Below are 26,294 nucleotides of genomic sequence, written 5' to 3'. Positions count from 1 at the left end.
GTCACTTGCATATGCATCTTGCATTTTTTCGAAAATATCATGCATTCATAGTGTTCTTCATGATCTTCAAGTTGTTCTTGGTAAGTCTTCTTGTTTGATCTTGATGATTTTTTGTTTTGTGACTTTTCATGTTTTTCATATGCATTCTTGAATTCTTAGTGTCTAAGCATTAAAGAATTCTAAGTTTGGTGTCTTGCATGTTTTCTTTGCATTAAAAATTTTTCAAAAATATGTTCTTGGTGTTCATCATGACATTCAAAGTGTTCTTGGTGTTCATCTTGACATTCATATCATTCATGCATGCATTCATTGTTTTGATCTAAAAATTTCATGCATTGCATATTTTTCATGTTTTTCATAAAAATTTCAAATATCAAAAAAATATCTTTCCCTTTTTTCTCTCATCAAATTCGAAAATTTGGATTGACTTTTTCAAAAATTTTTAAAATCAAGTTGTTGCCAATGAGTCAAATCAAATTTTCAATTTGAAAATCTTATCTTTTTCAAAATCTTTTTCAAAAATCAAATCTTTTTCAAAATTCTTAGTTATTTTCGAAAATTTCAAAAATATTTTTCAAAAATCTTTTTCTTATTTTTATAAGCAAATTTTCGAAAATAACTAATCAATTAATGTTTTGATTCAAAAATTTGAAGTTTGTTACTTGCTTGTTAAGAAAGATTCAAACTTTAAGTTCTAGAATCATATCTTGTGATTTCTTATGAATCAAGTCATTAATTGTGATTTTAAAAATCAAATCTTTTTCAAAACTAATTCCTATCATATCTTTTCAAAAAAAATATCTTCTTATCTTATCTTTTTCAAAAATATCTTTTCAAAATATCTTTTCTAACTTCCTAACTTCTTATCTTTTCAAAATTTGTTTCAACTAACTAACTAACTTTTTGTTTGTTTCTTAACTTTTTCAAAACCACCTAACTAACTCTCCCTCTCAATTTTCGAAAATATCCTCCCCTTTTTCAAAAATTTCTTTTTAATTAACTAATTATTTTTATTTTTTTTATTTCAAAAAAAAAAAATTTTCGAAAAATACTAACTAATTTTTCAAAAACCATTTTCAAAAATCACTAACCCCTTTTCAAAAATGATTTTCGAAAATTCCCTCCTTCTCTCTCATCCTATTCTATTTATTCATTCATTAACTAACATCTCTTCCTCACATCATCACCAAAATCGAACCCCCTCTTCTATCTGTGTTCGAATTTCTTCCTCTTTTCTTCTACTCACATAAGGGATCCCTATACTGTGGTATAAAGGATCTCTATTATTATTATTATCATTTTTCTGTCCATTCTTCCTTGTATTATGAGCAGGAGCAAGGATAAGAACATTCTTGTGGAAGCAGATCCAGAACCTGAAAGGACTCTGAAGAGAAAATTAAAGAGAAGCTAAAATACAACAATCCAGAGAAAACCTTTCAGAAATTTTCGAACAGGAAGAGGAGATGGCAGCCGAAAATAATAATAATGCAAGGAGGATGCTTGGTGACTTTACTGCACCTAATTCCAATTTACATGGAAGAAGCATCTCCATTCCTGCCATTGGAGCAAACAACTTTGAGCTGAAACCTCAATTAGTTTCTCTGATGCAGCAGAACTGCAAGTTTCATGGACTTCCATCTGAAGATCCTTTTCAGTTCTTAACTGAATTCTTGCAGATATGTGATACTGTTAAGACTAATGGAATAGATCCTGAAGTCTACAGGCTCATGCTTTTCCCTTTTGCTGTAAGAGACAGAGCTAGATTATGGTTGGATTCTCAACCTAAAGACAGCCTGAACTCTTGGGATAAGCTGGTCACGGCTTTCTTAGCCAAGTACTTTCCTCCTCAAAAGCTGAGCAAGCTTAGAGCTGATGTTCAAACCTTCAGACAGAAAGAAGGTGAATCTCTCTATGAAGCTTGGGAAAGATACAAACAGTTGACCAAAAAGTGTCCTTCTGACATGCTTTCAGAATGGACCATCCTGGATATATTCTATGATGGTTTATCTGAGCTATCAAAGATGTCACTGGACACTTCTGCAGGTGGATCCATTCACCTAAAGAAAACGCCTGCAGAAGCTCAAGAACTCATTGACATGGTTGCTAATAACCAGTTCATGTACACTTCTGAAAGGAATCCTGTAATCAATGGGACGCCTATGAAGAAGGGAGTTCTTGAGGTTGATACTCTGAATGCCATATTGGCTCAGAATAAAATATTGACTCAGCAAGTCAATATGATTTCTCAGAGTCTGCATGGAATGCAAGCTGCATCCAACAGTACTCAAGAGGCATCTTCTGAAGAAGAAGCCTATGATCCTGAGAACCCTGCAATAGCAGAGGTAAATTACTTAGGTGAACCTTATGGAAACACCTATAACTCAACATGGAGAAATCATCCAAATTTCTCATGGAAGGATCAAAAGCCCCAACAAGGCTTTAACAATGGTGGAAGAAACAGGTTTAGCAATAGCAAGCCTTTTCCATCATCAACTCAGCAACAGACAGAGAACTCTGAACAAAATGCTTCTAATTTAGCAAATCTAGTCTCTGATCTATCTAAGGCCACTGTAAGTTTCATGAATGAAACAAGGTCTTCCATTAGAAATTTGGAAGCACAAGTGGGCCAGCTGAGTAAAAGGATCACTGAAATCCCTCCTAGTACTCTCCCAAGCAATACAGAAGAGAACCCAAAAGGAGAGTGCAAGGCCATTGACATAAGCGCCATGGCCGAACCTGTGAGGAGAGGAGAGGACGTGAATCCCAAGGAGGAAGACCTCCTGGGACATCCAGTGATCAATAAGGAGCTTCCCTCTGGGGAATCAAAGGACTCTGAGGCTCATCTAGAGACTATAGAGATCCCATTGAACCTCCTTATGCCCTTCATGAGCTCTGACGAGTATTCCTCTTCTGAAGAGAATGAGGATGTTACTGAAGAGCAAACTGCCAAGTTTCTTGGTGCAATCATGAAGCTGAATGCCAAATTGTTTGGCATTGATACTTGGGAAGTTGAACCTCCCTTGTTCATCAATGAACTAAGTGATCTGGATCAACTGACATTGCCTCAGAAGAGACAGGATCCTGGAAAGTTCATAATACCCTGTACCATAGGCACCATGATCTTTAAGGCTCTGTGTGACCTTGGTTCAGGAATAAACCTCATGCCCCTCTCTGTAATAGAGAAACTGGGAATCTATGGGGTGTAAGCTGCTAAAATCTCACTAGAGATGGCAGACAGCTCAAGAAGACAGGCTTATGGACACGTAGAAGATGTATTGGTAAAAGTTGAGGGCCTTTACATCCCTGTTGATTTCATAGTCCTGGATACTGGAAAGGAAGAGGATGAATCCATCATCCTAGGAAGACCTTTCCTGGCCACAGCAAGAGCTGTGATTGATGTTGACAGAGGTGAAATAGTCCTTCAATGGAATGAGAACTCCCTTGTATTCAAAACTCAAGGATCTCCCTCTGCAACCATGGAGAGGAAGCATGAAAAGCTTCTCTCAAAGCAGAGTCAACCAGAGCCCCCACAGTCAAACTCTAAGTTTGGTGTTAGGAGGCCACAACCAAACTCTAAGTTTGGTGTTGAACTCCCATATCCAAACTCTAAGTTTGGTGTTGGAAAGTCTCAACAAAGCTCTGCACATCTGTGAGGCTCCATGAGAGCCCACTGTCAAGCTATTGACATTAAAGAAGCGCTTGTTGGGAGGCAACCCAATGTTTATTTATCTAACTATATTTTTCTTAGTTATGTGTCTTTATAGGTTCATGATCATGAGGAGTCTCAAAATAAATATAAAAATTGAAAACGGAATCAAAAACAGCAGAAGAAAAATCACACCCTGGAGGAGCATCTGTCTGGCGTTCAAACGCCAGAACAGAGCATAGTTCTGGCGCTGAACGCCCAGAATGGGAGCATCCTGGCGCTGAACGCTCAGAACAAGCATGGTTCTGGCGTTCAACGCTAGAAATGGCAGCAAATGGGCGTTGAACGCCCAAAATGGGCACCAACCTGGCGCTGAACGCCCAGAGTTGTGTGCAAGGGCATTTTGCATGCCTAAATTGGTGCAGGGATGTAAATGCCTTGACACCTCAGGATCTGTGGACCCCACAGGATCATCTCAGGATCTGTGGACCCCACAGGATCCCCACCTACCTCATCATCTCTCTTTCCATTCATGATCATCCCTTCTTTTTTTCCATTTACCACCCTTTACCAAACACCCACTTTCCTTCAAAATTCAACATCTCTTTCCCACCCAATCCCACCCATATGGCCGAATACACATCTCCCTCCATCTCCTCCATATCTTCTTCTTATTCTTCTATTCTTTCTTCTTTTGCTCGAGGGCGAGCAACATTCTAAGTTTGGTGTGGTAAAAAGCATAGCTTTTTTGTTTTTTCCATAACCATTGATGGCACCTAAGGCCAGAGAAACCTCTAGAAAGAGGAAAGGGAAGACAAAAGCTTCCATCAAGGGTCTATAGCTCAGTGGTAGAACATTTGACTGCAGATCAAGAGATCCCTGAGATACCTCAGGGGATACATTTTCTTCCACACAATTATTGGAAGCAACTAAGGGTGGAAAATCAAGAGCACTCCATCATCCTTCATGAAATCAGAGAAGATCTAAAAGCAATGAAGGAGGAGCAGCCAAGGCAAGGAAGAGACATAGAAGAGCTCAAGGACATCACTAAGGTGGACTCATTCCTTGTTCTTACTTTCTCTGTTTTTTTCGTTTTCTATGTTATGTGCTTATCTATGTTTGTGTCTTCATTACATGATCATTAGTAGTTAGTAACTTTGTCTTAAAGTTATGAATGTCCTATGAATCCATCACCTTTCTTAAATGAAAAATGTTTTAATTCAAAAGAACAAGAAGTACATGAGTTTCGAATTTATCCTTGAACTTAGTTTAATTATATTGATGTGGTGACAATGCTTCTTGTTTTCTGAATGTATGCTTGAACAGTGCATATGTCTTTTGAAGTTGTTGTTTAAGAATGTTAAATATGTTGGCTCTTGAAAGAATGATGACTAGGAGACATGTTATTTGATAATCTGAAAAATCATAAAAATGATTCTTGAAGCAAGAAAAAGCAGCAAAGAACAAAGCTTGCAAAAAAAAAAAAAAAAATAAAAAATAAAAAAAGAAAGAAAAAAAAATAGGCGAAAAAAAAAAAGAAAAAGAAAAAGCAAGCAGAAAAAGCCAATAACCCTTAAAACCAAAAGGCAAGGGCAAATAAAAAGGATCCCAAGGCTTTGAGCATCAGTGGATAGGAGGACCTAAAGGAATAAAATCCTGGTCTAAGCGGCTAAACCAAGCTGTCCCTAACCATGTGCTTGTGGCGTGTAGGTGTCAAGTGAAAACTTGAGACTGAGCGGTTAAAGTCAAGGTCCAAAGCAAAAAAAGAGTGTGCTTAAGAACCCTGGACACCTCTAATTGGGGACTTTAGCAAAGCTGAGTCACAATCTGAAAAGGTTCACCCAATTATGTGACTGTGGCATTTATGTATCCGGTGGTAATACTAGAAAACAAAGTGCTTAGGGCCACGGCCAAGACTCATAAAATAGCTGTGTTCAAGAATCATCATACTGAACTAGGAGAATCAATAACACTATCTGAACTCTGAGTTCCTATAGATGCCAATCATTCTGAACCTCAATGGATAAAGTGAGATGCCAAAACTATTCAAGAGGCAAAAAGCTATAAGTCCCGCTCATTTGATTGGAGCTATGTTTCATTGATAGTTTGGAATTTATAGTATATTCTATTCTTTTTATCCTATTTTGATTTTCAGTTGCTTGGGGACAAGCAACAATTTAAGTTTGGTGTTGTGATGAGCGGATAATTTATACGCTTTTTGGCATTGTTTTTAGTATGTTTTTAGTAGGATCTAGTTACTTTTAGGGATGTTTTCATTAGTTTTTATGTTAAATTCACATTTCTGGACTTTACTATGAGTTTGTGTGTTTTTCTGTGATTTCAGGTATTTTCTGGCTGAAATTGAGGGACTTGAGCAAAAATCAGATTCAGAGGTTGAAAAAGGACTGCTGATGCTGTTGGATTCTGACCTCCCTGAACTCAAAGTGGATTTTCTGGAGCTACAGAACTCGAAATGGAGCGCTTCCAATTGCGTTGGAAAGTAGACATCCAGGGCTTTCCAGCAATATATAATAGTCCATACTTTGGCCAAGAATTGACGACGTAAACTGGCGTTCAACGCCAGCCTTCTGCCCAAATCTGGCGTCCAGCGCCAGAAAAGGATCCAAAACCAGAGTTGAACGCCCAAACTGGCACAGAAACTGGCGTTCAACTCCACAAATGGCCTCTGCACGTGTAACACTCAAGCCCAAGCCCAAGCACACACCAAGTGGGCCCCGGAAGTGGATTTATGCATCAATTACTTACTCATGTAAACCCTAGTGACTAGTTTATTATAAATAAGACCTTTTACTATTGTATTAGTATCTTTTGATCAATTTTAGATCTCTAGACCTCCATGGGAGGCTGGCCATTCGGCCATGCTTACCCTCTATTCACTTATGTATTTTCATACGGTAGAGTTTCTACACTCCATAGATTAAGGTGTGGAGCTCTGCTGTTCCTCAAAGATTAATGCAAAGTACTACTGTTTTCTATTCAATTCATCTTATTTCGCTTCTAAGATATTCATTCGCAGTTCAACCTGAATGTGATGAACGTGACAATCATCATCATTCCTTATGAACGCGTGCCTGACAACCACTTCCGTTCTACCTTCGACTAAATGAGTATCTCTTAGATCTCCTAACCAGAATCTTCGTGGCGTAAGCTAGAATGATGGCGGCATTCAAGAGAATCCGGAAGGTCTAAACCTTGTCTGTGGTATTCTGAGTAGGATTCAATGATTGAATGACTGTGACGAGCTTCAAACTCGCGAGTGCTGGGCGTTAGTGACAGACGCAAAAGGAGGGTGAATCCTATTCCAGCATGATCGAGAACCGACAGATGAATAGCCGTGCCGTGACAGGGTGCGTGAGCATATGATTCACTGAGAGGAGGGGATGTAGCCACTGACAACGGTGATGCCCTTGCATACAGCCAGCCATGGAAAGGAGTAAGAAGGATTGAAGGAAGAAGTAGGAAAGTAGAAAAAGAAAGGGCACAACATCTCCATTCGCTTATCTGAAATTCCTGCCAATGAACCTACATAAGTATCTCTATCCCTATTTTATTAATTAATATTCGAAAACTCCATGATTATTTTATATCCGCCTGACTGAGATTTACAAGGTGACCATAGCTTGCTTCATACCAACAATCTCCGTGGGATTCGACCCTTACTCACGTAAGGTATTACTTGGACGACCCAGTGCACTTGCTGGTTAGTTGTATCGAAGTTGTGACAATCATGAATTAAGATCAGAGCACCAAGCTTTGGAGCCATTACCAGGATTTGTTCGAGCCTGGAGATCACAATTTCGTGCACCAATAACCTTTTCTCATATTTATTCAATGAAATAGCATGATTTTGTGATTGTCTCTGTACTTGTGCTTAGATGTGAAAATATGCTTTTTAGACCTTTAATTTGATAATTCTGATTCACCTTTGACTTCCACTAGATGCCTTGATGTGTTTGCTAGTGATTTCAGGTTGGAAAGGGCTAGGAAGGGATCAAAGGAGTGAAAGGAAAGCATACAAAGTGGAGAAATCATGAAAAGCCAAAGATTTGAAAAAGCCCATGGGCGCGCACGCGCACTGTGCGCATCCGTGCGGATTGCGAAATGCCCCAGGGGCACGTACGCGCGTTGTGGGCATACGCGCCGAAGGTCACACATGATTCTTTAGTCAAACACGTGCCTGGCAATTTTGGAGGGTTTCCAAGCCCATTTGGAGCTGAGTTTTTGGCGGGAAAAGGCTAAAAAGTCCAAGGAATGAAGGGGAAGGCATATCATAGACACATACACATTAGGCTAGTTTTAGTTTTAATTTTAGAGAGAGAAGCTCTCATTTCTCTCTAGGATTAGGGTTAGGATTAGGTTTAGTTTTTAGATCTAGGTTTTAATTCATGCCCTCTTCTACTTCTTCTTCTTAATTCTTTGTTGTGACATTTATCATTCTTCTATTGTTTGTTATATTTTCTTCTACTTTATTTGTAGATCTACTTTTGTTCATTCTATTCTCTTTTAATGCAATTTGAGGTAATTCATGATAGTTGTGTTTCTTTTGATTGTTGTTATTAATTCTTTTCAATAATTGTTGTTAGCTTTCCTTGATGATGCCAATTTACTATGCTTTTCTTTTGTGCCTCCCAAGTGTTTGATGAAATGCTTGGTTGGATTTTGGTATAGATTTTTATCCCTCTTGGCCTAGGTGGAGTAATTAGTGACGTTTGAGTTATCTAATTCCTTTGTTGATCGATAATTAGAAGTTGCTAATTGATTTGGATACCACTAACACTAGTCTTTCCCTTGGGAGTTGGCTAGGAATTGTGGAATCAAGTGGATTCATCCACCTGACTTTCCTCCATGGTTAGAGGATAACTAAGTGGTAGCAATGAACAATTTGTGGTTACAATTGAGGAGGATAAGTAGGATAGGACTTCTAGTTCTCATATCTTGCCAAGAGCCTTTTTAGTTGTTAGTTTATTTTCTTTGCCATTTATATTTCTTGTCTAAAATCTCAAAAAAAAAATCCCCAAACATACCTCATAACCAATAACAAGGACACTTTATTGCGATTCCTATGGAGAACGACTCGAGGTTCAATACTTCGGTTTATAGATTATTAGGAGTTTGTTACTTGCGACAAACAAATTTTTGTATGAAAAGATTAGTGTTGGTTTAGAAACTATATTGCAACAAGGTTTCATTTATGAAATTCTAAACCACACAAAAGTCCCTCTCATCAAAATGGCACCGTTGCCGGGGAATTACAATGGTGTTATATTATTGGTTATTGTATATATGTGAATAGTGTGAATAAATTCATCTTTTGCTTGTTTACTAGTTTTTACTAGTTTTATTTTGCTTTTCCCTTATGAATTCTCACCCTCTTGGCTATGAGTTTGGTTCCAATTGTGTTGTAGAAAATGTGGACTTTAATGATAACATGTATCAAGGATGGAACACTCCAAGATGGGAGGAGCCTCAAGGAATTGATCACTCCTATTGGTAACAACCTCCGGATACTTATAAGTATAATTCACATCCTAGTGCATGTCAATTTAATGGCTATGGTGATTCTTTTTGTGATAATCAAGTACCACCACCATATGCTCATGAATCTTATCCTCAACATGACTATCAACCATGCTCACAAGCCCACCTTTACCAAGCACCTTCTTGTACCCATATCCACCATATGACCAATCACCCATCCCACATCATTATGACCACTATGTGCAAGAACCTTTAGAACCACCACAACCTTGTCATGACTACTATGAAGAATCACCCTCCTACTATGAACCCTTTCTCCAAAATAATGAACCCTCTTATCCATCCCAAGCCCCAATAGATGACTCTCTCACCTTGCTACTTCAAGGCCAAGCGGATATGCAAAGAAACACCCTAGAGTTTGTGACTAATCTGACTAAGGTGGTGCACACTTTAGCCTACCAATATTTGAACACTCAAGGTGTTTCCGTGGCCACATGTGAAAAATCAAAAGAAGAGCAAAGTATAAAAGAGAAATTGGAAAATCCGATGGAGAAGAGGGATGAGTCAAGCTTTGTATTGGAACAATTGGAGATACCTAGGGTCATTGAAGAAAAAGAAGAAGTGGTTAAAGACCTAGGAGATGCGGAACCATCATAGACGTCTCAACAACCTCCGGAGCATATCAAGATTGAAGAATATGAGAAGGTTGATCAAGAGATGGACTCAATCATCAATGATTTTCTATCAATAATTGAATCATCTCCCATGAGGCATGAAATTGAAGCTATTGAAGACAACTCAACACCAAATGATGTTGGTAATCTTATTGAAGACTCTTCTGTCAAAGGTGAAGTTGATATGGAAGTAGATTTCACACAACCTCCCAAATTTGATTTGATTGATGATGAGGAGGAATTGGAAGAAGTCAACAAGTATGAAGAAAATGAAAGAAGTTGTCAAGAGGTGGAAATACTCGAAGAAGAGCATAAGGAAATCAACTTTGCATTGTCTAAGTGTAGGGAGGTTTCTCTCCCTAAGCCACCATCTAACACACCATTCAAGTGGGTAAAACTCTTACCTTTAAGCTTTACCTTCTCACTTGAATATAGCTTGATTGAAACGGATGGACAACTTAGAGATCTTTGCGGAACTAAAGGTAAGAAGGAGTTGTGTAGTGGTTGGAAGTTTGGAATTAGGCTCATCAAGGTCAAAGCTTCAAAGTATAGGGACTATGATTGGATGAATGCTTCTTTACATGGGTCTAGGAAGAAGGCTGGGTACGCTAGAGAGAATTCTGCTTGTTCTACTTGTCAACTGCCCAAACTGAAAATTCATGAAGATCAATAAGAAGACGGGTGCGAAAATAAGATATGGGATCCCGGATCGAAGCATGAAGACCAACTAAGGGAGCTCATATCTTGGGTGGAACTCCATCCAAACTTGGTGAAGATGGTTGGAACTTCTGTCAACCCTTCGGGAAGCATAGATCCTTGGAGATTCAAGGATGAGCACAAGCATAAGCCACCATGATAAGAGCTTCCTAAAAGGTCCAACTTAAGGACTTAAACTAAAAGTGCTAGGTGGGAGACACCCCACCATGGTAATCTCTTCCCACCCTTACATTCTTGATTAATAAGTGAGTTAAGTCACCATTATAGGTAGTTTTCTTTCCATATACTTGGTTCAATAAATTGGTTGTAGGTTGCTTGTGGGGCAAGTAACCCTTGTTATATTTTAAAATTCCCGAAAAGCCAAAAAGAATTTTGTTATTTTGTATTTTTTGAGCTAATTTTGAGCTGTAGGCAATGTTAAAAAGGGTTTAGGCTGTTTTTTCCTTCTCTAATAAAAAAAATGTCAAGGACGTGTACGCACGCTGTGCGCGTGCATGTCCATGCGCATATGCAAGCCTATACTCTTTCCAGAGAGTTGGGCCAATTGCACAACTGCGTGTACGCGTGCGCGCACTGCGCGCTTACGCGTCCATATCCTTATTTTGTATATGCGTGCGCCCGCGCACATGCCGCGCGCGCCGATTCGCCAAAACCGTTTCCAGGCCAAGGACCCGAGACTTGTGCCAGCTCTCGGCTGGCTTTGAGCCTTTAGCCCAACTCACCTCGCGTGGACGCGCACGGTATGCGTCCGCGCCCACGCCCATTCCTCCCATCTGTGCGTAGGCGCACTTGCCGCTTCCGCGCACCTCACCTGTTTTGCCACCCACGCAAACGCGCACTTTGCGCTTCCGCGTCATTCACTCCTTTCACCTATCCGCGCGGACGCGCACGGTGCGCGCACGCGCGGATTCAAATTAATTAACCCCAAAGGATGCAAGAGAACCTCACTCGCACCTCACCCACTTCCCCTCAACGTTCTCTCTTCTCCCTCACCCTCGAACAACCAGTGCCGCACTACCGCGCTGACCGCCCCACCCCGCTGTCGCCACCACCCTCTCTGTTTACCCCTTTCCTCTTTTCTTTCACCATTTCCTCCCCCTGCTCCCTCTCTCATCTCTCTGCTCTGCTTCAGCCCGTGACCACCATCAACCGCCGCGACGACCATTGTCGCCGGCGAACCCTCAGCCATCGCCCACCGTACCCCCTCCACCGTTTCCTCTCCCGTCGCCACTATCCTTCCATCTCTCTCTCTCTCTTCACCACTCACACCCTTGCTCTGTTTCCTGCCCCGCCACTCACAGCCCTCTGCGCCGCCACCACTGCTGAGCGACGTTGCTACCACCACCCATTCCGGGGAGTGCTACGTCTAGTCCTCCCCTCTCTTCCATTTCCATTTTTGCACCTCCGCTCTCAAGTTTCATAGCCTGAGCCACTGCTCTATTTTCTTTACTGCTTTTATTAATTTTTGTTAATTAGTTTTAGTTAGTTAGTTGAATATTTTGCATGTTAGGATAGATAGATATAACTGCAGTTAGGTAGTTAGGTTGTGGTTAGAGGATTCTAGGCCTGATAATTGCTCCGTTTGTGTTTATTTGTTTGGATGTTACATGCTGAGTGATGCGTGGTGTGCTCTATTTTGTATTCAGTTTCACTACTGCCTTACTTGATTAATGCTGCCCGAGTCATGTGCATTCTTTGATTGCTTAAATATTGATATGTGTACTCATATGACTGATTTCTGCTGCTATTTGCTATCCGAGAACTTCCAAATTGCTGCCGGAATGCTGCCCAATTTTCTAGAAATTGCTTTGCTTTTATACATGTCACCTACAATTGAACTTGTGCCTTTGGAACTGAATATTCACTTAGTTACATCAAGTTCAATTCTTAGGTGCCCTTAGGTCGGTTTTCCCGTGTTTCATATGTTTCCCGCAACTTGTCTTGAACCATTCCATGCTTACTCTTTTCAAGATGCTCAAATGTCTTTAACTTGTGTTTCGCTCATCATTTGATTTAACTTGCAATTTTGTTGAATATGGTTCATGCATTTGTAACAATTGGTGAATTCAACTTGTGTGACTTCTTTTTAACTCAAATTAGTTTCTATCTTGGTTTATGTTACACAAAGTGCATTTCAACTTTTGCAACACCAATTAGTGCAAACCTAGTGACCAAGGCTTTGATTGATGACTTGTTTTAAACTAGTTGCTTCTTTTGTAATTTCATATTTCATCATCAATGACTGCTTCCTCCTCATGTTTGTGAGCATGCTTGTTCTCTTTGCTTTTTGAATTTCTCTTGAATTGAGACAATGCCCATCATACCCCTAACCTTTGAATTTCTAACTTGTTTTACCTTCCTAAATTTTCTTTTGGTTTAAGCTAACACATTGACCATTCTTTCGGGTATGATGCTCATTGTACTTCATAAACAAGCATGATGTGTTTAATGTTGGAATTCTTGGTTTATGATTTTTTTTCTCTCCTTCTTTGGCTGTGGTTACTTACATTCCAAGTTTTCATTCTTTTAACTCACTGCATGACTATGCCATTACTTGCTTGCTATCCCTCTACTTGGCTAAGGGATTATTTATCATATTTGATTTCAGGATGGCTGACAGAGGGAAGGGAAAGGCCACTACCTCAAAGAAGAGGAAGAAATCTCATGCTTCTGCCATGTCCCCTTATGCTAATTATGCAAGGAACCCACTGAATAAAGTGGAGAAGCAAAATCAGTTGCTACTACCCACTGACACCTACATGTTTCCCAACCTCTACTATGAGCTTCGTTTTCCCACCTACCAGAAAACGAACCTGAACATTGAGAAGAAACTGGCCCTTCCGATTGATCTGAGGCACTCCATTAACACCCGCATTTAGGAATTGGGTTTGGGATTTGTTGATAGAGAGTTGGGACGGATAAACATTTCATGGGTCAAGGAATTCTACTGCAACCTCTTCCGCACGACTCTTGAGTCGGTCCACCTACGGGGAGGTCAGGTTCTAGTGACTGAGGCTGCTATTGAGAGTGTTCTGCACTGCCTACCGCGGACTGGTGACGCATGTCCATATCAGCAGGCAGAGACAGCTATAAATGCCTTGACTTTTGATTATGAGGAGCTGAAGTGTGTTATCGCCACACCGGAAGCCCCTTGGGTAATGGATTCTGGCAACACAAGGCCCAAGGGGATGTTATTTACTCATCTGTCTAGAGAGGCTCAGACTTGGTAGCAGATATTCTCCCACTATGTCCTGCCCACTACACACTTTTCTGAGATTCCAATGGATATGCTTCTTCTGATTGGCTGTGTCATGGAGGGAAAGGAGGTTTATTTCCCCCGGCTGATCAGGAGAGGCATGTGGCGAGCACACATCTGTGACCTTCTACCATTTCCCACCATGGTCACTAGGATGGTTGAGTTGCCTGCCGCCCCTTGGAGGGATGATGATGCGATTCCGCCACTCCCGGACGAGGACGACAAGGAGGTTACTATTCCTTGGGGTACGTGGGTGCACGAGAAGCCCCCATCCAGGCGCCGCTCTCGGGCTAGATCAGTGGTGGAGGCAGCCAGACCTTCATCTTCCACAGCAGCAGAACCATCCTCTTTTACAGCACCAGCAGCAGTACCTCTACCACCACCAGCACCCGAGCCGATATACCTGCTAGTACAGCCCCTGTTTCACTTCATGGAGCGTAGCGAGTGTCGTATCATGCGACGTCTCGACTGCATAGACCAGGTATTTGTATCCCAGGGCATTGAGTTACCCCCTCTCCCCGACTCTTCCGCTTCCGACGAGCCAGATCATGAGGAGGAGCACGGGGCAGAGCATGAGGCCGAGCATGTTGAGGAGCCGGTTCAGCAGGAGGTACCTCCAGAGACACAGGCTACCCAGGATACTCCACAACATGCCGAGGTACCAGTGCCCCAGTCTGAGATCCATCAGGAGACAGATGCGGCTATTGACCCTCACCATGAGCTTGATCATTAGCATCGAGAACGATGCTTCATCTTAAGTGTGGGGAGGTCACCGCCGTTGCCGTCGGTGGATTTGGTGAACACTTTTCGGACATTATCACTTTGTTCTTCTTATTTTATTTTATTTCACTTTATTTTGCACTATTTTGGGATTATTGTATATATTTGCTAATATGGATACTTTTATTTTGGTTGTTGCACATTTTTATTGTATATATTGCATCTTAGCCTTGTGGTTGTGATTTGGAAAATGTTTTGAATTGTTGAAAACTTAGTTAAACCCTTTTTTGCATAAAAGATGTTGTTTTGATTGGAAAAGAGGGTAAACTAAGGAATTCTAGAAATTCTTAATCATAATATTGCATTTAGGATAGGCTTAGTCAAAATGATAGAATTTCCAAAAGAATTTATTTAGAGGGCACCACCCCAATTGAGTGGAGAATTTTTTTTATAGAACTTGCTTGAATTCATACTTTTGTGAATCATATTTTTGAGCTAAGAACACACGCTTGTGAGTTTTGAGCCTATTGGTGTGGTTACATCTTATAGCCACTTATTTTTCCTTCTTGTGTGAAATTATTCTTCTCCAACGATTGTGATCCTTGATTTGTTTAATTCTATATGTCCAATTATTCCTTGTATTCATGCATCTATATGATTGAGGTCATTATTTCATTAGCTCACTTACCCAAATAGCCTACCTTTTACTCTCCATTGTTAACCAATGTTGAGCCTATGCTTAACCCAATTGTTCTTTATTTTAGCACATTACAAGCCTAAAGCAGAAAACAATAAAGTCCCTTGTTTGGATCTTTGATTAGCTTAGGCTAGTGAGAGTGTTTTATATTCAAGTTTGGGGAGATTGGGAACATTGGTTGGGATAAAAGAGTGTTTTGTATTTATATTTGGGAATTGGGTGAATACTCATGTATTGATTAAGTATATAAACCTTATTCATTGATGCTCTTATATGTAGCTTAAAAAAAATATAAAAAAATAATAAAATAAAATAAAATATAGAAAAATAAAGAAATAAAAAAAGGGGAGAAAGTGCCCCAAAGTGGAGCTCAATAAAGATCAATGCATATGTGTTATAATCAAGAGAAAAAAAATGCATGAGTATGTAAAAAGTGAAGAGGATGGGTAGTTAGATTAGTACTTAATTGTATAGGTCATTACATAGGTTAGGTGGGAAGGTCTAGACTAATCAAAGATTCAAATTCTAGTCCACTTAACCATACATGATCCTACCATGACCCTAGCCCCATTACAACCTTTGAGAAAGACCTCATGATATTTGTATGCATGCAGTAAATGATTGTTGATTGTTAGATGAAGAACAAACTTTGAAAAATATGATTATGAGAGAATTGAGTGAATTAACCCCTAAACACTTGAGTGAATAGAGCGGATACACATCTGGTGAGGGTTCGATTGCTCAATTACATGTATTCACCACTATCATCTATGTTCATGCACGTTTGTAAATCCTTATGATAACTTGATGAGTGGATAATTTATACGATTTTGGCATTGTTTTTACATAGTTTTTAGTATGATTTAGCTAGTTTTTAGAATATTTTTATTAGTTTTTAAATAAAATTCACATTTCTAGACTTTACTATGAGTTTGTGTGTTTTTCTGTGATTTCAGGTAATTTCTGGCTGAAATTGAGGGACTTGAGCAAAAAAATCAGATTCAGAGGTTGAAGAAGGACTGCAGATGCTGTTGGATTCTGACCTCCCTGCACTCAAAGTGGATTTTCTGGAGCTACAGAATTCTAAATGGCGCGCTCTCAATTGCGTTGGAAAGTAGACATCTGGGCTTTCCAGCAATATATAATAGTCCATACTTTGCCCGAGTTTAGACGACGCAAACTGGCGTTCAACGCCAGTTCCATGCTGCATTCTGGAGTTAAACGCCAGAAACAGGTTACAAACTGGCGTTCAACTCCAAAAGAAGCCTCTACACGTGTAAAGCTCAATGCTCAGCCCATACACACACCAAGTGAGCCCTAGAAGTAGATTTCTGCATCAATTACTCATTTCTGTAAACCCTAGTAACTAGTTTAGTATAAGTAGGACTTTTTACTATTGTATTTACATCTTCGGATCATCTTTGGATTATCTTTTGATCCTTTGATCATGTTTAGGGGGCTGGCCTCTCGGCCATGCCTGGACCTTGTTCTTATGTATTTTCAACGGTAGAGTTTCTACACACCATAGATTATGTAACACCCTAACTACCAAAGCTCACGCTTCCGGCTGCGTAACTCTGATAGCTCGGACATTACGACGACACTTATACTATTTAATACTAAAATATGAGCCTGTTTAAAACTTTAAACCGCAATACCGATCCAAAAGTACTTTCGTTCGATAACGTACATCCACAAAAACCATACAACTTACAAAAACTCATAAAGAGTACATCCATATATATACATACATATATATAAATAATATTACAAACATAATCCAATACAATTCCTATCCCTCTTACAGATTATATCGAGATAAAGGCGAGGGTACAATGAACCATAACTAAAATAATATAGAGCATCACAACAACAATTAAATAAGCTCTTCGTAACTTCTGCGCCCATATCCTGAAAGGGGAAAAATGTAGGGGGGTGAGAACATCATCCTCGAAAGGGTTCTCAGTAGAGGGTTTTTGGGAATTACTGTAATAGGATACATGAAGATAATCGCACCAGTGATTCATAACCGTCTTATGCCTCTTTTCAAAACAACGGTTTACAATGAAAGTAAAGTCGAAAATCTTTTCAGAAAGAAGAACCGTTCAATTCTCAAAAACTCAAAAGCCTTTCACAGCGGTTTATCTAAGCGAAACCAAAATAGCCTTTCATATTTTATTCCAAACCAGAAACACAAAACCGAAATCAACCATCAGTTCATCTTATTCCAACCACGGCCCTAGGCCCAAACAATCCAACCAGCAACCAATCACCACAATCCAACAGAGTCCCAGATGCAAACACAGATAGGAAGTTCAAGCACAAACAAACAGTTATTACAAGTAAAACAATTAGCAATTAATCACATAGGCAAACCAAGTATAATATGCACACCCAACCAATGTCACACAAATGCATATGATGCATGCCTGTCCCTAGTGGCTGATGATATCATCTGTCGGTTATAGAGCCAACCCGACAAGTCCTGGTAGCTAACCATTGGACTGTCCCTCTGTCGTGCATCCCCAACTCGAGTTATACTCATCATAAACTTGATCATAATCATGATCCATATCCATCACCCTCACTGGTGAATATTTATGGGGGCGAGCTCATCCGGGCCTTTCACAGTGCCCGGCCACACTTACAACATAGGGTCAACAGAGTATCAAGTCTCGACCTGGAGCACGTGGTGGCTAGCCACTGCTACTACCCAGAGAAACTCGTATCTCAGATAGTGGAAGTGCAACATTCACATTTATCAATGATTCAGCATAAACATGCATTCAATCTCATCCATGGATCAACATCCATCTCAGCCATCCGGCTCACGGTTCAGTCCAGAACCAGCCAATATGTATAATCATACACAGCCATTCCGGCTCACAACAAAACAGCACTTCCACCATTCAACATCATTAAATTCATAAAATCGGCATTTAAGCCATAAATCATTTTCACAATTCATTTCACTTTGAAATCGAGTTTCAACTCTTTTCAGCCTTGGCTTTAAAGATCTCATTTCTCAAATCATCTCAGGCTCATAAGCCACTTTTACTCAAGGTAAATTCCCCTTTGAAAACAATGCCACTCTCGGCATCCTCTTTCCAAACTTCCATAACCATGGCAAGTTAAAGATTTATTTTGAAACATTCAAAATCATCCATTCAACAATGGGGTTTTATAACAAAGTTTCTCGACAGAGTCCCAAGTCTTTAGGGGAAGGTCAACTTACATCAATTCTTTAAAATTCATTGAAACTCTTAAAATCATAGATTCTCGGTTCAAGTAAATAAAATTGAATTTATTATGAAACCGAACCATACAAAATCACAAATTCCAACCCGGTCCAAAAATCAACTCATTTGAAACAGAACCGGTTCATTTGAATCAAACCGCTTTCAGATTTCTTTTTGGAACCCATTATTCCAACTCTTCCAAAATGCCTCAAACTTGATTACTCAATCAAAAGTCTAGGTTCCTTTAAAAATCACTAAAAACTCCTTTTTGTATTGAAATCAATATTAGAGCATCATTATTTCCTTCAGTGATTCAAACGGTAAAAATAGTTCAGTTCTAAATACGCCGAACTCAACGTATAAGGTTCATCAAATAAATTAAGCTGGAAAGCGTAAATATCCTCTTAATAAATCAAATAATACAATTTCTCAAATCCAACCCTTTTAAATAACCTTTCAAGCAAGACTAAGATTTTATAGAAATTTCGACAGCACCTCCCCTAAAACTTGGACTTTTGCCACCCGGTTCGGGTCCCAACTAAACCGTTTCTCATTCCTTTTCAACAGCTCAAAACCAGAAATCAATTCAAAAGCAAGCTAACTCCAACAGTCGCCTCAGTGGCATATCTCAAGGAAGCCATTTCAAAAATCAACTCAATATCAACCGATTTAACTCATTTCTAAAGCTTTAAAGAATCGGTTCAGCAATAAATCATTTATCAAAACCAAATCAATTAAAGCAACCGAGGCTGAATTTCAAGAGTATTCTATCTTCCACATCATCAAAATAATTGACTCAATTCAAACCAATACTCAATGGATTAAACTCATTTCAAATCTTTAAAGAATCAACTTCAAACATTACATTTCACAAGCCACACAACAATTCGGCCAAACCGACATCCATAGTCATTCGAGTCAATCAAATAATACATAAGGCAGATACAATCACCAAATACACAATATCTCACATCAGTACCCATATGTAATAATTCCAATAATAAACTATAGTTTTTGGAAAGCGCCCCTACCTCAAAACGCAAATCCATAACCCAAACGCGTCACAGGAATCTCCTCTCTTAAACCGGGATCACCAACAACCGCAACCTCGGCTCCAAGCTACTCCCGCGGTAACCATAGCAACACTAATCGCAGCATATAACAATCAGGAATGACCCCACGTTACCAAAACTCATATTCATTAACCAAACACAACCGAATACTAACGCGAGGCTTTTCGAAACATAAATTACTTACTGAGCTAGCGAAACGAAGCAGTCGCAAACTCCGAGCACGACACGCAAGCATCGATATAAACCCTGTGACAAATAACGCTACAACGCCTCAGCCGAAATTATCAGAACAACGACAAAAGGCTCCTCGAACCAAAACGCTTACCAAGACCGAGGGAGAAAGGCTGAACCGAAACAGCGACGATCTCCGAACCGGATCGGCGGCAGCCCGGCAGCAGCTCCGCCAATAATTCTCGAGTGACGGCGGCGGCCCGAATTTCTGATAATAGTAGCTGTACAACAACACAGTATCAACAATCTTCCCGGGATTTCAAAAGAACAGAAATCTCAATTAAAACCCTTACCGGCAGAATTCTCCGACGACGCAGCAGGGGCATTTTCCGGCGGCAGAAGCTAACTGGCGTAACCCCATGAGCAACGGCAGGGCTCCCAACTGCAGCTGGGCACGGCAGCAGGGACAGCTCCGCGACGGTCCGGCGGGCTCTCTTTCTCATTGCGACAACACCGGCGACGTTGGCGGCGTGCAGGCCGGCGCGACTCTTTCCCCCCTTGCGGTCCTTTCCCTCGTCTCCGATCTGTTCTGCGGCGGCACAGAGGCGGCGGCGCGGCTGGAACTGGGTGCGGCTCCACCAACCTCGTGTCTTCTCCCTCAGAGTCGTCCGTGGCTCGCCCCCAAACGGCGACAGGCAGATCGACGAGGAGGCCCGACGGCGTGACACTGATGGAATGAGCTCGACGGCGAGGACACGGTGCGGCGGCACGACGCGGTGAGGGCGACGCGACTGCACGCCGTGAGATGCGGCCCCCTTCCCTTCCGATTTCGATCTCCCTCTTCTTGGATCCCTTCGCTTGCTTTTCTTCGTTTCTTCTCAAGAGCAGTGGGTGTGTGTGTGTTCATCACCAGGCTGCGCAGCAAAGAGGATGAAGGAGAGGCTGTTGGCTGCGCAGCATGAAGAGAATGGTGATGGCTGGGTTTGGGAGCTGAGTGGGGTTGAGTAAGAACCGGGTCGAGTAATGGGTTACCGGGTTAGGGTTTTCCTTATGTGAAAATTAGGGTTAAGGGCATTATGGTAATTTCACATAAAATTAGGAATAATATGGTAATTGAAATCCAATGTAAATCCAACACTTATTGTATATGGAAAAACACTATTTGTTCATCTACTTTTACAAATTATTTTCAACAAAATGCCCAAATCTAAAGATTAGAAATAATATAATTAATTTCTCTATTTTCCAAAATAGCAGTACTAATATTCAAAATATTAGTTACTTAGTCCAAAACATATAAAATCCTTATTATTTCATAACTATCAACTTTATACTTTGAATATAGAAAATAATCCAATAATTATAAAATTGGATAATAATCATAACTTATCTCAAATCCAATAAATCAAAACTTGCCATAATTATCTTTAATAAAATAATCTCTGAAATTAAGGCTATAAATAACTGTAGGATTTGAGACTTGATCATAATAAGACTTTTCAAAGATTCTGGGTCTTACATTCTACCCACCTTATAAAAATTTTCGCCCTCGAAAATTGATACAAAATGAAAGAAATTCCATAACAGTTCACCCTTGAACACATTTAAGGAAGAAGCAAAAATATCTCAAAATACAATCATATATACGATTTCTAAATACTTTGATTGTCATAAGCATAAGGATGTAAAGGTAGGAGTGATTGCAAAGCAAACGTTACCAGGTAGGCTCAATGCAAAAGATAACATGGGTCAATCATGTGATAGAAGGGCAAGGCATCAAAGGCTATCAAACAGGATGGAGTTAAAACGACGTGTTCAACCTCCGCATACTAATCTCATATCAACCTCAAAGTTTCAACTTTCCAACTCCATCAAGCACTTTACAAACCCCAAATTTGATCACAAGCCTGACAACCACAAACCCGTTCGCAAGGAACAAAATACCCACAACTCTTAACGTTGCACACCTACCGCTTCAACTTTCGTATGCACACATCACGTCTTAAAGAACTAACGCATCGCGTTACTATATCTATAGATCGCACGTGATATCAAAACAATTCTCGAGTCTACTCAGAAGAATACGAGATCTTAGAAAGGAGAGACAAATGCCAAAGACAATACTCATAGATTTGAAAGAATATACCCAATTCCAGATAAACAAGGATGTTCAAGCAATGAAGTTTGCTAGACACAATTCAATTGACAACTTCAAAGATAACCCTTAGATCAAAGAAGTTCAATAGGATCAATAAGAAGAATCAGCACATTAATTTGAACCAAATTCAAACTGGGTCGAAGAAGTATGAGGTTTACAGAAGAGAATATTTCAGACCCAAGACAAAGCTCACAGAACTCAAGAGCATAATTAAAATACTTTCGAATACATGTTCTTAAAAGAATCGAAAACATGTAAAAATATCACTTCGCAGTCTGAAAGAGAAGTTAAACAACAAACATCCTTCAAGAGAGTAACAAAAGCATAAATGTGGCTTTACTTCAATACAATTTCATGTTGAAGTAGATTATGTAGAGTTCCAAAAACAAAATGCACACAACTTTGACTAAGAGCTAAAATATTTCCTCAAATACTTTAGGAGGATAGTTAGGTGCACAATGTAACCAAAAGCAGTTCATAAAAACTCGGAAGTAATCAAATGCTTGTTCAAAATTCTCAAAATTTCGTATTCAAACAAGCGTGTATAACATTCATAACAAGTACGAAAGAGGAAGGTAAACTCTTTTTAGAAAAGAAACTCCGAAGTAAAAATTTGCTTACAATTTGGTAAAGGAAATAAGTGGTGCGTTACAAACAAACCGGTTTCCACTAAACAAAGAAGCTTTTCAAAACTTCATTTAAAATAGCGCATGACAACTTTAAATTAACTTCGTCAAAATTGAACAATGGTTTCAATCTAAATCAAGCAACTGAAAAATAAGTTCGATTTGGAACTTCTTCAAAGAGAATTCAATCTGCTTTATAAAATTCAAAACAAGATTCCAAAAGCGTTCTTAAAATCACCATTTCAAAAGAACATTCAAGAAGTTCAAGATGTACTAAAAATGAGTCAAGCCTCGCAAGAAAGGATCTTAAACCAAAATAGTTCAAACAAGATCCACTAGGCATGAGACATCAAATAAGCTTTCAATTGATCCAAAAGAATACAAAAGTCAGAAAAAGACAACTCAATCATTTGTAATTTCTTAATGATAAATCTTTGACTAAAAACTTTTGTAGAGATAATGGAAGAATAAACAATGCACTAACTTGAAACGAATCAAACTGACTCACGTAAGGATGAGATTCACAAGAGAGGACAAACCAAGATCAATGGTAATGTTCACAAGATGTAAAAGAATAGTTAAAAACAGAGTCACGTATGACATTCATAGAGGTGAAAAGCTTAAGAAGGAACCAGTCCGTTCATAAGAAGAAAGCCATGAGTCCAACATTTTCAAAAGAACAACAATGGCATAAACCATATAGCATGCTAAATCAAACTCAATTCAAAATAAGTTAAGTAGAGCTTATCAAACGAAACTCAACCGAGACAAAAGTGGTAAATCCTTTCTTTTCAAAATTTTGAAAAATATTCAAATACATAATCAAATGAAGATGTGCCTTGGAACTATAATAAAATTACTAGAAGGTCAAATTGTAATTTAAAGTAAATGCAGTTCCATAAACCAGTAAAAGTACGGTCGAGGTATTAGGAATAAATAGTTGTTAAACTGTATAAGAAATCTTCAAAGTTCCACATATAGATAAGTGTATATCTAGTCAACAGCAATTTTTATAAAAATCTCAAATTTAGCTGTAATCACTGTCAAATAAGAGGAAAACTGAATCAACAAGTTCTCTAAGAATGAACTCGGAACCCAGAGTTAAAAGTCACAGCACATTAAGACAAGTTCAAGACTATATCAAAGAATACTTGAATCAAGAAGAACTCAAATAGAGGAAGATAGATGCAACAAGGATCTTAAACCAGCATATGTACTTAAGGTCAAACAAGAATGCATATGGATAGAGGAATAGAATTGAAAAATCAAACTACTTTTCAAAAGAACTAGCAAACTAGAACTTCAAGTTAGGATATAAAAGAACAGGTCGACTCGAACAGAATTCAAGACACACAATTGAATAGCCTCAAGAAATAGTTTCTAGCGTTCCCAAAACCCGCGATTCGCTTTACTCGAAACTTGTATATCATCTATGATAACCCATCAGTGCTTTTATATACATAATTCACTAGTATTAAGCCGGCCAAACTTAATATCAGGAATTATGCAACGCAAGACTAACAGCGTTAATCAATAGACCGTCATGTGCATAAAGCTCTAATTCTCGTCTTTCGACAAGACCTAATGCATGACAAACACTCAGAGTATGCAACTGAAGCATAGTCAGTCCATTCCTCAGGCTCTACAGGAAGAACTGCTCTGATACCATAATGTAACACCCTAACTACCAAAGCTCACGCTTCCGGCTGCGTAACTCTGATAGCTCGGACATTACGACGACACTTATACTATTTAATACTAAAATATGAGCCTGTTTAAAACTTTAAACCGCAATACCGATCCAAAAGTACTTTCGTTCGATAACGTACATCCACAAAAACCATACAACTTACAAAAACTCATAAAGAGTACATCCATATATATACATACATATATATAAATAATATTACAAACATAATCCAATACAATTCCTATCCCTCTTACAGATTATATCGAGATAAAGGCGAGGGTACAATGAACCATAACTAAAATAATATAGAGCATCACAACAACAATTAAATAAGCTCTTCGTAACTTCTGCGCCCATATCCTGAAAGGGGAAAAATGTAGGGGGGTGAGAACATCATCCTCGAAAGGGTTCTCAGTAGAGGGTTTTTGGGAATTACTGTAATAGGATACATGAAGATAATCGCACCAGTGATTCATAACCGTCTTATGCCTCTTTTCAAAACAACGGTTTACAATGAAAGTAAAGTCGAAAATCTTTTCGGAAAGAAGAACCGTTCAATTCTCAAAAACTCAAAAGCCTTTCACAGCGGTTTATCTAAGCGAAACCAAAATAGCCTTTCATATTTTATTCCAAACCAGAAACACAAAACCGAAATCAACCATCAATTCATCTTATTCCAACCACGGCCCTAGGCCCAAACAATCCAACCAGCAACCAATCACCACAATCCAACAGAGTCCCAGATGCAAACACAGATAGGAAGTTCAAGCACAAACAAACAGTTATTACAAGTAAAACAATTAGCAATTAATCACATAGGCAAACCAAGTATAATATGCACACCCAACCAATGTCAGACAAATGCATATGATGCATGCCTGTCCCTAGTGGCTGATGATATCATCTGTCGGTTATAGAGCCAACCCGACAAGTCCTGGTAGCTAACCATTGGACTGTCCCTCTGTCGTGCATCCCCAACTCGAGTTATACTCATCATAAACTTGATCATAATCATGATCCATATCCATCACCCTCACTGGTGAATATTTATGGGGGCGAGCTCATCCGGGCCTTTCACAGTGCCCGGCCACACTTACAACATAGGGTCAACAGAGTATCAAGTCTCGACCTGGAGCACGTGGTGGCTAGCCACTGCTACTACCCAGAGAAACTCGTATCTCAGATAGTGGAAGTGCAACATTCACATTTATCAATGATTCAGCATAAACATGCATTCAATCTCATCCATGGATCAACATCCATCTCAGCCATCCGGCTCACGGTTCAGTCCAGAACCAGCCAATATGTATAATCATACACAGCCATTCCGGCTCACAACAAAACAGCACTTCCACCATTCAACATCATTAAATTCATAAAATCGGCATTTAAGCCATAAATCATTTTCTCAATTCATTTCACTTTGAAATCGAGTTTCAACTCTTTTCAGCCTTGGCTTTAAAGATCTCATTTCTCAAATCATCTCAGGCTCATAAGCCACTTTTACTCAAGGTAAATTCCCCTTTGAAAACAATGCCACTCTCGGCATCCTCTTTCCAAACTTCCATAACCATGGCAAGTTAAAGATTTATTTTGAAACATTCAAAATCATCCATTCAACAATGGGGTTTTATAACAAAGTTTCTCGACAGAGTCCCAAGTCTTTAGGGGAAGGTCAACTTACATCAATTCTTTAAAATTCATTGAAACTCTTAAAATCATAGATTCTCGGTTCAAGTAAATAAAATTGAATTTATTATGAAACCGAACCATACAAAATCACAAATTCCAACCCGGTCCAAAAATCAACTCATTTGAAACAGAACCGGTTCATTTGAATCAAACCGCTTTCAGATTTCTTTTTGGAACCCATTATTCCAACTCTTCCAAAATGCCTCAAACTTGATTACTCAATCAAAAGTCTAGGTTCCTTTAAAAATCACTAAAAACTCCTTTTTGTATTGAAATCAATATTAGAGCATCATTATTTCCTTCAGTGATTCAAACGGTAAAAATAGTTCAGTTCTAAATACGCCGAACTCAACGTATAAGGTTCATCAAATAAATTAAGCTGGAAAGCGTAAATATCCTCTTAATAAATCAAATAATACAATTTCTCAAATCCAAC

At 39.2% G+C, this 26,294-nt stretch overlaps 1 long non-coding RNA gene and 1 other non-coding gene across 2 annotated transcripts; both read right to left on the bottom strand.

Moving 5' to 3' along the window:
* Nucleotides 1-1,859: 1,859 nt before the first annotated feature.
* Nucleotides 1,860-1,967, bottom strand: LOC112774434 (small nucleolar RNA R71). The gene has a single exon (XR_003188926.1). It is a non-coding gene; the product is annotated as a small nucleolar RNA R71 (small nucleolar RNA).
* Nucleotides 1,968-19,480: 17,513 nt separating this feature from the next.
* Nucleotides 19,481-20,004, bottom strand: LOC112771890 (uncharacterized). The gene is made up of 3 exons (XR_003187257.3): nt 19,847-20,004; nt 19,706-19,767; nt 19,481-19,593 (listed from the first exon to the last, which is right to left on the bottom strand). It is a non-coding gene; the product is annotated as an uncharacterized lncRNA (long non-coding RNA).
* Between the last annotated feature and the right edge of the window lie 6,290 nt (nt 20,005-26,294).

Source organism: Arachis hypogaea, chromosome 18 (genome assembly GCF_003086295.3).
Source record: "Arachis hypogaea cultivar Tifrunner chromosome 18, arahy.Tifrunner.gnm2.J5K5, whole genome shotgun sequence".
NCBI lineage: Eukaryota > Viridiplantae > Streptophyta > Magnoliopsida > Fabales > Fabaceae > Arachis > Arachis hypogaea.
The sequence above is the reverse complement of the archived record's forward strand: the minus strand, read 5'-3'. Positions and strand labels throughout refer to the sequence as shown.